The sequence below is a fragment of the Scyliorhinus torazame genome, chromosome 9 (assembly GCF_047496885.1).
Source record: "Scyliorhinus torazame isolate Kashiwa2021f chromosome 9, sScyTor2.1, whole genome shotgun sequence".
Classification (NCBI taxonomy): domain Eukaryota; kingdom Metazoa; phylum Chordata; class Chondrichthyes; order Carcharhiniformes; family Scyliorhinidae; genus Scyliorhinus; species Scyliorhinus torazame.
In genome coordinates, this window is record NC_092715.1 from 272,093,019 (window position 1) to 272,105,814 (window position 12,796).

Here is a 12,796-nt window from a genome sequence, read left to right on the forward strand (position 1 = left end):
TTTCTGTTCTAATATCTCCTTATGTGGCTTGATGTTAAACTTTATTTGCTCATGTTTCTACGAAGCAACTTGGAGCATTGTATTATATTAAAGATGCAATATAACTAAAAGTTATTGTGACATTTAAGATGATTCAAGGGATATGCATAAGATAGATCCCTAAAGCCTGAAATTTCTTCAATTTTAATATGCAATTTAAGTAATATTAATACAATCTCAGGTGTAAGATGCTCTTTTCATAGCCCTTATTCCAAAAGTCTTTAATTTATGCATTTTTTTATTCAGTAACATGTCACTTGCAACATGTTCTCCCATTCTCTGCATCTATCACATCCCCACTAAACCTTCGTGATTATTACTTCTGTTCATCACTGACCAGCACTGGCCCTCCTTTCCCACAACTCAAATTCCAGAGTCCCCCCTCATTTGCTATAAATCACTCCATGTGCTCACCAAGGCTTTGTTCACAGCTATCTTCCTAGAAACTGTGCGTTAGTACTGCAGCGTGAAAACTTTCTCCTTTTCAATATCCATTAACAGAGATCCTCAATTGGACGTCTCAATGAAAGAGCAATTTCTTTGTGGGAAGGTTATAGCATTGGACCAAACACCCCCACCACCTGACCTGGGCTTGCAAAATCCTACCAACTGCCCTGGCTTGAGACAATTCAAACCTCTATAACCTGTGATTACCCTCTCTCCAGTTGCACCGCCTGGACCTGTAAAGACTTAATTACCTGCAAAGACTTGCATTCAAAGTACCATCTTGCAACATTGACTCTGTCTATATATATGTTTCCGGAACCGACCTCTTCATTCACCTGAGGAAGGAGCAGTGCTCCGAAAGCTAGTGATTCGAAACAAACCTGTTGGACTTTAACCTGATGTTGTCAAATCCCAAATTTCTTTACCCGTCAGTCTGGCCTCAATAAAAGTCGAGATGGATTTGCAGGTACAGCATTAGTTATTTTATTTAGCTTGCAAGCTTTCCTCAATTCTCAGGAGCACAAAGCACATCCTGCTTCGTACACTTCTGGAATCAAGTGAGGCTGTAGAACAAAGGAGTCTGTACTGATACATTCAAATGGCATCAAGTTTCACATACACGATTCCCATAGGTCATCCTATATCCCTCCTGACCTGTTGATCTATTCTGATTGGCTCACTTCCAATCCCTTCCTCTGGCCCCTATTACCCAGCATCCTTTTCTCCTCCTATGGTGGACACACCTCCTCCTTGCTTTGCCATGCGGTCTGAAATCCTTTGTCTGTGAACTCACCAGAATGAAACTGGCCTATCTCTACATTACAGTAACTAATATCTCTAAAATAACTATTTTATATCACATTCGTCATTCCCTCCTTTTATCATTCCATGATAACCGAACTATCCAATCCATAGCTACGGTTCCTCATCTAAAAAGATCCGTCGCTGCATTTCCAATTCCTGGCTTAGTCCCCCCTCACCTGCTGCACCCTCATGGATTTTAACAGTTAAGATTTTAGGGGCGTTGATCTGTTCCAGTGTACCCCGCATTCTACCCATCACACATTTAAGGATGGCTGGGCCCACAAAGATGCAGCCGATAGCCACCACTAAATACATGACCATATTTATCAACCAGTCCTTCCAACCTCCAAATCCCCAGTTACCCCAAGCGCCAGGATCCTGCATTCCGTCCAGGTGATCCCGTATGCGTTCCATAAATTTAGTGATGTTAGCGGTCAAGTCCTGAACTCCCATGTGTGATGCTGCAGTCGAGTGTTAATTGTTTCAGTGACCTCAAAATATTTTATGGCAGTGCCGTCCGGCATGACTTGAAGTGCGTACTCTGTTGGATCCGAATGATCCACTGCCCTCCTTACCATTTGCCCCAGATCCCTGGCATGGTACTGGTCGTGGACGTGACGTGTAATATGAGGGCTTACCGAAGCTGACTGGCCATAAATGTGGTGATATTGTAACAAAATCGGCTGTACCTTCTTTTCCCATGACCTTGGCTGTAACCTTGACTGGCCATTCGGTCCCAATTAATGGCCGGTATTTGTCCTCCAACTCCCTGTTTTGTCCGGTTCTGTCATAGGCCAGGGTAACGTGATGCAGTGAATGTTCAATGTCTAACGTCCACCACTGGGGGTGATAGAAATATAGCACTGTTGTCTCATCCTCCATGATTGGACCGTTACCCCTTCGTCTCCGTATTCTAGCTGTAGCTGGAAGATACACAGTAAATCTCGGGCCAACAAATTACAGTCCAATCCAGTAGTCACTACAAACTGATGATCTGCAGACTTATTCTCGAAAGTGACTGTCACAGGTTCAGAAATAGGATACTCACACACCTGTCCTTAGAACCCCGACAATTGCTGCGTGTGGTCGGATAATGGTAGTCGAAGTTCTGATTGCACAGAAGACATGGCTGCTCCAGTGTCGTTTACAAAGTAGTGATGTTAATCTATCTGCAGAGAGATATAGGTTCCCTGTCCGATTGGAGAGTCCTTATGACTAAATTAGCTAGTCAATCCTATGTTGGGAAAGGGTTTGCCTGGGAGAAGTCAGTGTATCTCGTCTGTCCTCCCCTTGGTGGGTACCCCCTCCTTTGGGTCGGATAATCTCCTTCTGCTGCCTGTCTTATAAGGGGCATTCCTGTTGCCAGTGATCTGCATGGCCGCAATTAAAACATGCATTGTTCCCTCTATATCTGCCCCGTCCTCTTCTCCCAGTAGTCCAATGGCCCCTCAGAGGGGGCGGCGGCTGTAAAGCTGTTGATGCATACGGTGGGCCATAAAAAGGAGCTGAGGGTCCCTTTGGGTGGGTTTGGTATCCTCCCCCTTGCTGATCCACCCACCCAAAGTCACAATATTGGGGCTCCGGCTGGTAAACTACCATTTCTGACGCTTGTTGGGGTCGCAGATCATCCTTTTTCATTACATACTCAGTCTTAACCTTTGTAACTGAGCCTCCTTCCTGGCCTACACCCTCCTTCCAATAAAATCTGACTGCCCTTGCCATCTGGGAAGGGTCGTTCTCTGTCCAATTCATGTTATTACATTTCACAGCAGTAGCCACAGAAGGTGGTAGGCAATGCATTAACATAGCACAATATTGAGGGGAATTCTGACCATTTTGATATAGCAAGTCGCCTGACTGCCCACGGTAGATTTCATTAAAACGCTCCAGAAATTCCTCTGGCTCTTCAATCTTCTTAGGTTTTAGGCCTAAGATAACAGAAAGATTTATGGGCTTTTGAAATGTGCTATTCAACGCATTCAGGATCTGTGTCCTTCTATCGTCGTCTAACGCATGGGCTTGCTGAAGTGCAGCGTGGCTAGCATAATTCAAGTGATTGGTATCTTCCTAATCGGCAACTGTCTCCGAGTCTCACCAGGGGGCACTCTAGCTATTTCCTCTGGTTCTTCCACGACTTTGCGTCCCTCCCTGTCACTAGAGGGAGTTCTTTCTTTTCAAAATCATCTGTTGCAGCTCCCTTTGTTCTGAAATTTGCGGTTTCCCCTTGGTTTGGAGGGATTTAGGTGGTATGCTTAATTGTTTCTGGTTAGGATCAAGCCCTTCTCTTGCTGTCCGAGATCTGGTCCTAGAGCTAACTGGGCTTGCGGAACAGAGCTCCTCTTTCTCTACTGATCGTGAAGATGGTAAATCAGGACCCACACTATCACCTAAAAGGGCTTGAGTTACTGGCATGATTGGAATCTGGGGAGCAGTGACTGGATATAAATTATTATACTCTGGTGGTTCTGGAATTAGTGCAGACAATGCTACAGGTGCAGTCGGAACTTTTAGTGACATTTCTAAATTATTGAATTTATCATTTTCTGTCAATTCAAGGCCAGCCATTGAACTACGTAGCTCATCTTTTGTTTGACCCGAGACTTTCCTGTCTCTACTTGCGCATTTTTTTTTTTTCTTGGCAAAACGATTGAAAAGGTTCTAACAGTGTTCTTTTAAAACTTAAAAATGTTTGAAAATTCAAATTGAATTACTGCAACTTGCAAGCATAGCTCTGATCTCAACTCAGAACTAAATTTACGATTTGCTTAACACAACTTGTATAACATTTACAACTTAATTAATTCTTTATCTTAACAATTTTTCTTTTAACAAGTTTTTCTTACATTCACAAAAATGTTGGCAAAGTCAACTATCATCTCCAGATTTACACTTTTTAAAATGGTGTCAGTGATCTTCTTTAAGTTTCTATTAATTCACAAATAAAATGAGATAAACATTATTTCAAGTAAGTAAAACTTAAGATTCTGGCAATTTCAATCAATTGCTTTCGAAAATAATAACTTTTATCAAAGAGGTGGAGAAACCCACTGGTTTCCTTTAATTAATTCAAAACGTAACTTTGCTGGAGTTCACTGGCTCAAAGGAAAGGTATCCGATTACACTACAGACTGCTGCTGTTATCTCAAGGCCTGAGTGAGAAGCACTGTCTGTCGTCTTTAACTTTGGCTGCTGCTGTTATCCCTTTGAGAGACTTCTGCTTCAACCAATATGCAGCATCCAGCTGTATGGATGTCCTTGTCTTGAAATTTATCCAAGCAATTCCCCACAATCTCAACTAGTCCTCAGAACTGCGTTTTTCGCCACTTCAGTCCAAGGGTACAATTTTTTTTTTAGCTTAATTAACTATAGATTTAAAACACTCACACATGGAATTGAATGATCTTCAGATTTAAAAACACTTATACTGGACTGAACCTTCACTACTGAAGTCCCATCAGCCATAAAAACACTTATACTGGACTGAACCTTCACTACTGAAGTCCCATCAGCCATAAAAACACTTATACTTGGAATTGAATCATCATTTTAGATGTCCCATCAACCCAAAACCTAACCCAAGCCGAATCAACAATATGAAATCCCATCAATTAAATTTCTAATCCCCAGACTGACCTTTGATTTCGTCGAGACGATCTTTCCGTACCAACCGCGAGTGACCAGACTAATCAGACGATAAGACGAGGGGGAAAATCAATGCGCGGTCATTTTCCAGCTGTACATTGTGGGCCCTTTTTCCCCATCCTCCTGTTCATAATCAGTCTAATTCTGATTTCGCAGTTGGTCAGAACCGTGTTGAGAAATCCCGGGTTTTCGGCACCAATTGTCAAATCCCAAATTTCTTTACCCGTCAGTCTGGCCTCAATAAAAGTCGAGATGGATTTGCAGGTACAGCATTAGTTATTTTATTTAGCTTGCAAGCTTTCCTCAATTCTCAGGAGCACAAAGCACATCCTGCTTCGTACACTTCTGGAATCAAGTGAGGCTGTAGAACAAAGGAGTCTGTACTGATACATTCAAATGGCATCAAGTTTCACATACACGATGCCCATAGGTCATCCTATATCCCTCCTGACCTGGTCATACATTCTGATTGGCTCACTTCTCATCCCTTCCTCTGGCCCCTATGACCCAGCATCCTTTTCTCCTCCTATGGTGGACACACCTCCTCCTTGCTTTGCCATGCGGTCTGAAATCCTTTGTCTGTGAACTCACCAGAATGAGACTGGCCTATCTCTACATTACAGTAACTAATATCTCTAAAGTAACTATTTTATATCACATTCGTCAATGTTGTAAGACTTCTTACTGTGGCTTCTATCCACAGTGACTCAGATCTAATGGTTGCAATTAGCTCACTTCATAGAAAGAAGACTTACTCTGATTTTAGACATATGTAAAATGGAATCTTTGATTCATAAAAAAGTCAGTTCTGTAGATATGCTGAATGTTCACATTCAGATTACAGAAGTGAAGCTTGCAGATTATTTGGAATTGAGCCATCACAAGAAAGTGGAACAGAAAATACTGCTGAAATTTCTAATTTAAGAATTGGATTGCAGCCAACACTATGCATCACAGCACCCAGCATTTATTGAAATGCAAGTCACAAAATGTTTAGTCAAGTAATATAATGGTGAAAATACAGCAGAAAGTGCTGAGTACTGCACGGTGATGGGAAACAAGCCAACATTGTAAGAGAGAGAGAGTGACACTTATAAAACTGGAAGGAAAACTATTGAAGGAGCAGCTTAAAAGAAAAGACATATTCTGAGACACTGCCCCACCATCTGAGCATCTACTTGGACAGGGAAATGGCCTCTGATCCACAATCACTCACATCTAATGGCTAATAAGAATGGAGAAGTTGTCTGCAGCTGATTGCCAAGCCTGGAAGAGGAATGTTGGCACAAGGCTTCCTTGGCAGCAGTCTGTGTCCATGGATGAAGCCAGGACCCAATTTCGCCATCCTACTACAGACATCCCTAAAGGAGGCACGTGTCCCAGGATACACAAAGTTGTGAAGTAGTCCCCCAAGATATAGTAAATGGTGTTGACGAGCTTTTCACTCAAGCTGGCATCTGCAGAACTATCCCATTATTATTTTAAAAGCAGCATCTGCGAGCTGAAGATTTTGGGCTCTTCAGTGGCGAGACAGTCCCTCTAACTGGCTGGCGAGCATTGAGCTCCTCCACATTTGCTATCTCTACTCAATTGAGCTCCGTGTTTTGCCCAGTGGAGTCTTTAACTGGCCCGTTATGGATGCCTTTTGGCTGTTGATTGTGAGAAATGGGGTGATTCAGGATACATGCTGCAAAAGTCACTCGTTGGCAGATTCTGAGAAACATGTTTCTGGATGTTGCAGCTGGTTCAGAGAAGAAAGAAAGGTGCAAGTAGCTTCATAAGGAGGCAGATCACTCATGGTATTATTAGCTAAAGGACTAACACGAGTTACTAAATGTAACCTTACCCACATTGACTGCATCCTGAGGACCATGTCTAAAAAATGGTTGCATTGAGGAATACTGAATGGTACAAAAGAAGTGAACCCTCAGCTGCGTCTGCTCCATCTCTGACCACACGCCACCTTCCCATTGCCTCTCTGGCCATGGTCTGTATGCTGCCTTATATCTCTGATGTTATTGGGTGTCTTAGAAACTGGGAGATTTAGTAACTGGAAGATGCAGTAAATCCCAGCTAGCTGAATGCGACCATTACGGCTATACTGATAATTGAGGGCAACAAGGAAGTACATGTAGAGTACGGGGTTCAAAAACAGCTTCTTCCCCACTGTTACCGGACTCCTGAATGACTCTCCTATGGACTGATCTCTCCACACATCTTCTCTCCTGTTGTATCACTACACTCCGTATGCTTCACCCAATGTCTGTGTCTATGTATTTACATTGTGTATTTATTGTTTGTCCTATGTTTTTCATGTATGGAATGATCTGTCTGGACTGTATGCAGAACAATACTTTTCACTGTGCCGGTCCACGGGGTAAATCTAAATCAATCAAATCAAGTGTATGTAAGAATGGAAGTGGAGGAATAATTTGAAGTGAAGACTAACGGTCACTGTGCTACTCGCTGGGCACTGATGATAAACCACTAAAGCACTCAACAAACTGTGGTGGGACATGATAAGCGTACTTATTGTTTTGCTGTCATTGTCAGAAGATGTAGCTGATTCCACACTACCTTACCTTGCCTAGCCTCTTGAATTTTTATCCCACTTTGCTGCAAATCCCTATTCAGATCTGATTACTGCTCCTGCCACAGTACAGAACAGCCCTACCCAAAGTCATAAATTACATCCTTTGTTATTCTGACTTCAGAGCATTAATTTCCTCATCCTCCTCAACCGCTTTGCAGCTTTTCATATAGTCGACCACGCCACCCTCCCTGAACATGTCTCTTCCCTTGTCAATGTCAGTGTGTCTGCCCTTGTGTGATTTCACCCTCATCTATCTGATCATACCCAGACTATCTCCAGCAATGCTTTATCTTTCTGCCCCACACGATTACCTCTGGAATCCTCAAGGATCTTTCCTTGGCCATCTCCTTCTCTCATCCTGATGTTATCTTTTGCAACAATCATGCACAGACATGGAATCAGCATCCATACATACACTTGTGATACCCAGCTGTCTTCCTCCACCACCTCTTTTAGTTCCTGTTTGATGTCCAAACTTGGATGAGCCTCAGTTTCCGCCCAGCAGACATTGGGAAGATGAAGCTTTGGTTTCCTCCACAAAGGCCATACCCTCGTCATCCATTTCCTCCCCGAGACCCAACATCTAGGCCGAACTCAACTTTTAGCATTCTTCTATATTCTTTGTAAGCTTTTAAAATCATTATGTTGGTAGCAAGACAGATCTGTATTTAGATCATTCTGAATTGAAAGGGTGATTTTATTTATTAGAAAATGCATATTTTGTAACTGATTATGATCGCCTTCCAATGGCATGTTAATGTGAATCAGTATATGCAACATATCCTTCACCAGCTCTGCCAGAAACTGCAGATATTTTAAATCTTAAAATCTCAAAAGAGTACGCATTGTCACACATACAAACTTGTAGTTGCATTTTTAGAATATGAAACTGATTAAAAGGATGCTCAAGGCCTTTCTGTAGAAACATTGACAGTTACCATAAGTGTCATTCATTGCGTTAAAGTGTTGCTTATACATGCAGAGTCCCAACATTGCAATGCAGCCCCTCTGTAATACTAATAACATGAACTCAATTATAAATCATTCATAGCAAATGATGATTAAGATTAATTGTTGACGTGACAATGCATTCTTTTGGGAAGGTAGACCAGCATTTAGATGCCACTGTCATCCTTAGCACAGTATTAAACTTCAGCATTTTAAAATGTGCCCTCTGGTCAAACTTTATTAGAGTTATTAGACAAGGTGGCAGTTCCTGTCAAGTGCCAGGTTTAGGTTGCTCTGGGGCAACTTGTCATCAAGCCGAATGAACAATTCAAAAATAAGGAAGCTATTTGCTTCGGGAATATCCTCTCCCTGTGAACTCTCCACAGATTAATGTATGAATGTGGTCAGATTTTAATCATAGCTGTTCCAGCATCACTTGGAAAAATTATTACATCAATCAATAAAGTGAGACAAAGCAATCAGGCTATTGTGCTATCGGCTGTTGTAGCTATTGTTGTGGTGCTCAGTTCATACATGCTTCAAAATATGTGCCTGCTCCACCTAATGAGACAGCCTTTAGCATATTACTAGCAGTCCTGACACACCTGTTCCAGATGTTGCAACATGTACATGTCTTTATGTAAATTATGGGGCGCAGTAATTACAGGCTCGAGTATTTGAAGACTAGAAAACTATGAATGAGCGTTGTCCATAACCACAATTGTAATTAAACTTTAGATTATTTCTTTCACTCCCTTCATCTCACAGAAAGTCTTCCTCCCTCAACCTTAATGATCTTTTTTAAAAATCTATCCCTTCAACCTTTAGTAACCTCTTCAATCCTATTCCTTCCTGGTTTGACACTGTTTCCTCACACTGGCATGTGAATTGCTTTTTAACATTCAAGGCACTACACAAATCTTCCTCTGTGGTTCCTGCAATTTTACAGATCGTTTAGGAGGATGGATTGGCAGTAAAGTTTCAATTATGTACCTTGTATATAAGTATCCCACAGTTTGCCAATCCAAAGTTTTGTTTTAAAAAGGTTGCTGCCATTGCAGCAATCTAACAGGGCAGGGACTGTCATCGCCAACCACTTTCACTTTAAAACTCAATCATTGTTCTCAATTTTACACATAGTAAGTACAAGTTTAATAAGTAATGAAACATTAAGGATCACCACTGATCCACAGTGACAATACCGCACCAGCAGAGCTCGGGTGCAATGAACAGATTAAATTGACGAACCTCCGTTTAAAAAAAACTGAAGATGTAATTGAAATGCATAAAAAGTTGCTCACTTCAAATTGCAGGATAATTGGAAATGTGCATAAAAAATTGCTGCACTGTTTTAATTCATGTGTTTAATTCAGATTACTGAATAATTTATTTAAACTGGGCAAAGGATGACATATACCGTAAGGAAAAGGAAGTGAACAGCATAGTGGCGCACTGCCGAGTGATAGGACACAGCTTTTTGTCCTAATTTCATCTGTACAATTGCCAGCTTGTTCCATCTAAAGGCAACACATCTCCCACACTGAGAATATCAGAGTGAAAGCACCTCTGTCTCAGCTCCTCAGTTGCTGAAATTCTCGTCCATGCCTTTGTTATCTTTTAGGTTTGATTAATCTGATGCACTCCTGGTCGGTCAAAACCCAAATCCCTTCACATTCTCGCCCCTTCCTGTTTCATCTCCTCCAAACTTACAACTCTCCAAGATATCTGTGCTCCACCAATTCTAGCACCTTGAGCCTCCCCAATTTTAATCCTTCCACCTTTGGTGTAATCAGCCGCCAGCACCCTAATCTCTGGAATTCCCTTCCTATAACTTTCCACCTCTTCACCTTTTTTCTCTTTCAAATATGTCCTTGAAAGGTCCATCTTTGACCAAGCCTGTCATTATGTGGCTTGGTGTTAAATGTTGTTTGATGATGCTTCCTGCAACATCTTGGGACATGTTACTACATTAATGGTGCTATATGAATGCACATTGTTGCTGGATTCATTTCCTACTTTCGAGCAGTTCTATTCAGTGGAAGGTTGAAAGCAGGTCACCATTCTACATTCTTAGATGGTTATGGTGCTGTTAGCGATAAAGATGAAAAGGATTATCTTCAAATATTTATCAATTTGTTCCTTATTTTAAGCTTATGAAACTTTTTAGTTGTTTGAAACTTATCCATTTTAGGAGATTTTTTCCACTGAGTTTTATTTGTTAATTAAACCTGAGGTTTTAAATAAGATGTAAAGATAATGCAAACATCAGAACCTCTTTATAACATAGTGAAAGATGCTGGCTCCATGTGGAGCTTCTTCAGTTGGTGGTGGGTCCATTCTCCACAGAAACTGCATCTCCCATCGCCATTCTCACCAATGGCACATTGTTATCCATACTGTTTAGACTTTCACAGTTTCTTGTACTGAACTCCTCACCTGTCCATTTTGCGGCCTCTTGCTTCCCATTCCTCTCCAAAGCCAAACGTTTCCCAGCACCACGGCTGTTTCCTGCTTCACAAAGCTGCCTTCCATCGCCAGCAGAGCTCTTCACATACTAAACACGGAATCTTCCTCTTCCCCTCTACCTCTTACCCTACTCCCTTTCATGTCCTTTCATTCTTTGCCTTCCCCTCTCCATTGCCATCTTCTCTTATCTACCTTACCATTCTCCACTGTCTCCTTCTCCTTTCTCCCACCCATCTCTCTTCACCACCCTACTCCCTCCCCTTTCTTCTTTTTTCCTTTCTCCCTCATTCTTTTCCTATCCCTGTCTCTCCTACTCTCACAACCACATCACTCCCATTCTCCTCTTTCTGTTTTCCCTCCCCTTTTCACCTCCCTTTCTCTCATTGCTGCCATCTCCCTCATTCTCTCCTGATCCATTCCCCCTTCTCTCCCTAATTCCCACATCCCATTACTCCTTCTCTTTCTCCCGCCTTATCTCATTCACCTTTTTTCTCCCTCCTACCTTCACCTCTCTCTTCCTTCACCTCTTCCCTTAAATCTTTTCTACCTCATCCGACCTTTCTCTTTCCTCGTCCGATCTTTCCCTCGCTCTTTCCACCCCTCCCTCCTTGTCAGAAATGTATAATTACAACATGACACCTTTACTTGGGCAATTTCCATGATATATGTGACTGCAGCAACATAAACAGAAGGACAAAGGACATGACTCTGAAGTGAGGACAGAATTATATCTTTGTGTGCTGGTCCAGTTATCCCCAAAGTTCTTTCAAAGAGGAAACTTGGTATTAACTCCTTGTGAATAATATTCCGGGACATTGAGTAGCCATGTAAATTTGCAGACGATACGAAGATTGGTGGAGTTGTGGATAGTAAGGAGGGCTGTTGTCGGCTGCAAAGAGACATAGATAGGATGCAGAGCTGGGCTGAGAAGTGGCAGATGGAGTTTAACCCTGAAAAGTGTGAGGTTGTCCATTTTGGAAGGACAAATATGAATGCGGAATACAGGGTTAACGGTAGAGTTCTTGGCATTGTGGAGGAGCAGAGAGACCTTGGGGTCTATGTTCATACATCTTTGAAAGTTGCCACTCAAGTGGATAGAGCTGTGAAGAAGGCCTATGGTGTGCTCGCGTTCATTAACAGAGGGATTGAATTTAAGAGCCGTGAGGTGATGATGCAGCTGTACAAAACTTTGGTAAGGCCACATTTGGAGTACTGTGTACAGTTCTGGTCGCCTCATTTTAGGAAGGATGTGGAAGCTCTGGAAAAGGTGCAAAGAAGATTTACCAGGATGTTGCCTGGAATGGAGAGTAGGTCTTACGAGGAAAGGTTGAGGGTGCTAGGCCTTTTCTCATTAGAGCGGAGAAGGATGAGGGGCGACTTGATAGAGGTTTATAAGATGATCAGGGGAATAGATAGAGTAGACAGTCAGAGACTTTTTCCCCAGGTGGAACACACCATTACAAGGGGACATAAATTTAAGGTGAAAGGTGGAAGATATAGGAGGGATATCAGAGGTAGGTTCTTTACCCAGAGAGTAGTGGGGGCATGGAATGCACTGCCTGTGGAAGTAGTTGAGTCGGAAACATTAGGGACCTTCAAGCAGCTGTTGGATAGGTACATGGATTACGGGAAAATGATATAGTGTAGATTTATTTGTTCTTAAGGGCAGCACGGTAGCATTGTGGATAGCACAATTGCTTCACAGATCCATGGTCCCAGGTTCGATTCCGGCTTGGGTCATTGTCTGTGCGGAGTCTGCACGTCCTCCCCGTGTCTGCGTGGGTTTCCTCCGGGTGCTCCGGTTTCCTCCCACAGTCCAAAGATGTGCGGGTTAGGTGAATTGGCCAATGATAAATT

The 12,796-nt window shown here is 42.3% G+C and overlaps 1 protein-coding gene across 8 annotated transcripts in view; it reads left to right on the forward strand.

Moving 5' to 3' along the window:
• cntln (centlein, centrosomal protein) overlaps positions 1–12,796 on the forward strand; it is a 725,020-nt gene that overhangs the window by 643,623 nt on the left and 68,601 nt on the right. The gene's annotated exons all lie outside the window — the stretch shown is intronic.